Here is a 5,288-nt window from a genome sequence, read left to right on the forward strand (position 1 = left end):
TGGAGAAGGGTAGCCTAGTGACGAAAGGCTACTTCAATCTAGGAAACCGCCGGAAACTCGAGAGGGTCGCCTTTGGAAGCGTTCGCCGGGGACCTCCGGCAGCGCTGCGCCTCTTGAAAGGCGCTCAAAAAGGGGGCCGGCTTTTTAAAGCTTAGGTTGTGACTGGGCGTTTATGCTGAACACACGCGCTACGCGTGGTAACAATTATATAGATGCAAGCGCACACCTGTCAGAGTAATATAAAATGGACGGAGTATCCAAGTATCGATCCTCAAGGACTTCTAAATAATTTCCAAACTCTAAAGTTTTAAAGAATAGTGAATGTTGGAATGAGTGATTCTTGTAAAATGGGAAGCGGTCACAAATAATGGTTTGGATTTGGGATTTGGACTTATAATAATAAAACCTAGCCCGAATTACTTCAAGTTAGCCAACAAAGAATCAAGGACATGCTAAGGATAATATGCATTTTACTTTAGAAACTAACGACTACGCTTCTCACTTTACTTATGTCTAAGCAAGTTCAAAGTCCTAAGACATTCCCTAATATGTCTATTATGAGATATATCTTAGTTTTAGGATGGAAATAGTCGCAACCTCGGGTTAAGGTCCTATGTCTAGGCTACTTAAGCGGAACCCTTATGTCTAAGGCGCTCCTCTCCTCGGTTTAACCACTCAACAATGCAAATAAGCAACCTTTTCAGTATTGACTTGTTAAGACTTACAGTGGCCTTCTCTAAATCCTAACTTTTTGGGAAAACATGTTGAGCAATGAATGGAAAGCAAAAACACTACTTCTTAGCAACCCTTTTTAGACATAAAAGGCTAACTATCCATAACCGGGCTAGAGACGGGAATTTAGAAAGACATATTGAAGAAAATACAGCAAGTAAAATGGTTGAATGTGGAATGCATGTGTGAAAAACGAAAGTTAACTAACGGAGAGTTTTTATCGGGATTGAGAGCTTCGCCCTTCTCTTTCAAGCAAGGGAGAGTGTCACGTGCTCTTTCCTCCAAAAACACAACTCTCTTAACTAAAAATAAAGTAAAGGCAAAGAGAAGATAAGCAAAGTGCTAGATTTTTATATATTTGAATAAGTAGAAAATAACTAAGTACAAATGGAAACAAAACAAAGCTCAATAAAAGAATGTAAAGTACTCGGGATTTAAAAACCAAAAGCAACTAATGAAAGCAACTCAAAAGTACTTAGAAAGCAACAAAGAAACACTAAAAATGATCAAGAGAAGGAAGCAAGGCTTGATGAATTTGGTGGAGAAGTTGCTGGAATTTATAGCTGTGCAGAATTGGTTAGGTAGGTCCTAAAACGATGGTGAATCACCCATTTCCAACTCCTTTGACTGACCAAATCGTGCTCAAACTGATAGTGGAACACTTCTTCTACACGTATGCATCGGTTGGAACCACCAAAACGCATTGGAAGACGCGTTTCATTAAGGGCAAAGTTGGAAGAAAACCTGTTTTTCTGCAGGCATCCCAGGCGCCTGGCGCCTCCCATGTAAGTTTTTCCGTCTTTTTGCTTCTTTTGATTAATTTGCACTCCCAAATGGTCCTAAAATGTCATAAATACAATATAAGCCAACCACAAACCATAATATATGAATTTTGCATGAATTGGAACTCAAACGATCGAGAAAAATCCGAAACAAAGCTGAAACATTGTAAAAACAGCATATAAAACCTTCTTTTTACGCATGTAAACAAGCGTAATCAGGTTGCAAATTGATTCTTTTGTCATCGGATTCCTGTTTTGCACTAAGATTCAGGTAATCTCCGCAGGCCCTTATGCCCCGAATGCTCAGCAAAAATGTCAAACGAAAAGTCATAACTAACAGAATAGGAGCACTCATGAAACCTTGGATCCGTCAGGTATAAAAATCCGGAATTAATCGAACTGGAGGGAGCAGAGCTTACTGCTAGTAGAACAAAAGCCAGGAAAGGGGGTTGGCTGATGATGGATATTCGGGGGACCTATGGTTTACGACATTCCATTCCCCTTAGTCGTAGGTGCTCATTCGATTTTGATTTGAATGGGCCGGGTCTCCCGAGGCGAAGGGTCTCGTTCCGTTCATATGCCGCTCATTTGTAGCAGGGTTTTTGTATGTTTTAGATAAGTAAGAGCCACCATTCTGGAGTCGAGGTTGAGTTGTCGGAGATCCGTTGAGGCGGAGACTCTGTAGTGCCTGAAGAGGGAAAAGAGAGTTCAATCTAACATTAATCCTCTCATACCTCCAAATTGGTGTACTTGAGATATTTCCTCGAGCTCCCGAAAAATTCCGGTTGTAAAGCAGAAGAAGCCCTTCTCCCTGCCCCTGACATGTCCTATCTTAGAAAACGATATCATCAAAAAAACACGCGGTTCTTCGCTTAGTAGAGCTACTGGCCGCCGGACGACGACCGCGCACGGAGTGGCAGTGACTCGCGCAAGTCGAGTGAGAAGGAAGACTTTCTCTCTCTCGCCCCCTACTTCGTGGGACCGGGGAGGGAGTCTCAATCGATCTTTTCTAGGATTCCTTATCACGCCACGCACGGAGATCTTTCCATTGTCAGAGGGCTCCCCCCTTGAACAGACTCTTAAAGGTTAACAACCAGCGCGCTGTCGTTCCCGATAGGGCTGGCCTTGACAGCAAGTACCTTATGATTCGATTCTTCTCAGCTTGGCCATTCGATTAAGGTTCTTTCGATCGAGAAATGCGTAGCTATGTCACGTGAAGTGAAGAACCTCTGCTTCCTTTTTTAGACACCTTTTTTTTATTATTCCCCGGAGCACAAGAGCTAGGCCTTTCTTCTTTCTTTTCCGTACGTTAGGGTCGTTCGGGCGGAAAACTTCTGCAACCTTCTCTCTCTCCATTTTCCCTATCGCTTTTTTTTTTACTTCTTTCAAAGGGGCTACTAGAAAGAAAGTAGTAGCTGCTAAGCAAAGCTATTCGATTTTCTTTGAAGGCTCCTAAAGTACTAGCACCCCCACTTCTTTGTCTTATTAGCGCAGGTGTTCGTCAACGATGAAAGCCGCTGAACCGAAGCAGGCTTGCTCCTTCAAAATCAAGTGGCTAAGACGGGCTCTTTCAAAGCGACTCTCGACGGGAGAATCCAGGCTATTCAGGAAGAATCGCAGCAATTCCAGAACCTAAACAACTCAGTTGAGAGCTCCGTGACCGGTGAAAGGGAAGGTCCACCAATGATTGATAGGCCATTTCAATCAATCGACAACGACATAAGGAAGATACAAGGCAACTGGAATCAGAGATTGGATGGACATCCGAAACGGAGAGGAAAAAGAGGAAGCAAACAAGGCTAGCTCACGAAAGAAAGCCTTGCAACTACGCTATATATTGATATTGCAACTGCGCTACGTTTGCCTCTTGGTAACGTGATCAGTTCCCAAATGTCGTTCTTCTTTAGAGCCTCATCGGTTGCTAAGAGCCTTTCCTCACTTTAGAAGAAAAGCCACTTTTTTTTCTTATTAGTAAGGGGATTCTAGAACAGCGAACAACCAGAGTTATTACTCACTACATCAACCAATTTCCATTAATGAAAGGGAGGGCCACTTCATGAACTCACTTCTCTTATTTTGACTGAACATACTGCCACTACTCCCAAGTGGAGTTCATCGGCACTCCCACTCTGGGACTAGGGAGATCCCCTAGACATCCTGTTTCCGTGCCTCGAGCGACTCCTTCTTTAAAAGAGGTTGGTTTTCTCGAAACTGTTAGATTTTATTTTTTTCATAGTGGAAATGCCATAAAGCGCGGGTTGGATTGCTCGTGTGTCCACGGGACAAATCCCATTTGAAATGGATGGTGTGAGTTTGTCAAATGCTCGACAAGCCGCTACATTAGCGGCGCCTACCTCAGACCCGCTCCCCTTTCTTTTCCAATTGGGCTTTGTGCCACGCCACTTTGGAGAGTGAAACGAAGGAAAAGCCCGAACCTGCTGCCCCATTGACTAAGAAGGGGGCGGGCGCAGGAGTGGCAAGCACCTACCAAGGTGAGTGAGCTAAGATCGTTTTTAGGGCTCGTGAACTATTACCGAAGATTCATGGTAAGTTACTCGAAGAGGGCTGCTCTTTAGAGGGAAGCAAGCGCGCCAAGCTAAGAACAAAACACAATACCCGTCCACTTTTTCATCGACTTTTGGAAAAAAGGAAGATTTCAGCTACCTTCGGAAAACAAGGTCAAGATGAAAGAGACAAATTAGTTGTCAAGCTCCTTGATGAAATCGAATAAAAGAGAAGAACCCGAGGTTGACGCATCTCGTTGGGCGTGGGGGGAAAACCTAACACAAAGAGTATTGAACCTTAATAAAAGCATAAGTCCGCCCCATGCTCCTTCGGTATGTTCTTTATTTCGTTCGGTTCTAAAAAAGAAGAAAGAAGAGAGTGGGTTTCCTCTTCTTCTGGTGTAAGCAAAGAACGTACAACAACCTTAAATGTATTTAAAGCAGGTCCAGCTCGATGTTTTGGGAAAAACTCTTTCTAAAATAAGAAAAAAATTCTGCAACAGGATAAGAAACGTCGAGAGGATCGACGAACCTGAGAGAGGGATCCAGAATCTGAGGAAGCGACTGGAAGGGGCGACCTAAGATTCCTCTCCAGGGCGATGAAGGCGATTGAAAATGTCAAAAGCCGCTTTTATAAAGCCTTCCTCCTTCCTTGAACTCACATGCTCTCTTGGAAGGAACTCCTCTCGTGCCTATCGCAGCTTCATTTCGTATAGTGATAACGCTTTCTCTTTCTTAGCGCTCCGCCCGGACTGTCGAAGCGATGGGAGCTACCTGGTGTGGAACGAGGGGAAGAATCGACGAGGAATCCATAACATCAAATCGTGAATAAAAAAACATGACGATAATTCTCAACCTGAGATGTTAGAAGGTGCAAAGCCATTTTTTCTTTTTTGAATGACCAAACGAAATACATTGAGGAGTCCTCGTACTCTGGCAACTTTACGTAAGGCAGAGTTTGGTTTTTTGGGGGTGATAGTAGAAAAAAAGTTGACATCTCAGTCACCCTTCCCTAACCACGATTCTATGACCAATTTAATATTCTATTTCTAATTTTATCAAAAAAAATTCGACCAGCTTTGCGATACGGACGGACACAAAAACGAACGCAGGCAGCGGAAATGCAAAAGAGAAGAGCAAAGATTTCCGGCATGTGATGTTTGGACATAGAATCGAGTCCTTGTGAATGGGCAGAGCCAGGTGATGGTGGCATATCGACAAATGTCATTATTGTTACGCCGACCACCAGGCCGTGAGGCTGCACCTTCCA

The sequence above is a fragment of the Momordica charantia genome, assembly GCF_013281855.1.
Source record: "Momordica charantia cultivar OHB3-1 chromosome 5 unlocalized genomic scaffold, Mcharantia_2.0 BLBB01000005.1, whole genome shotgun sequence".
Classification (NCBI taxonomy): Eukaryota; Viridiplantae; Streptophyta; class Magnoliopsida; order Cucurbitales; family Cucurbitaceae; genus Momordica; species Momordica charantia.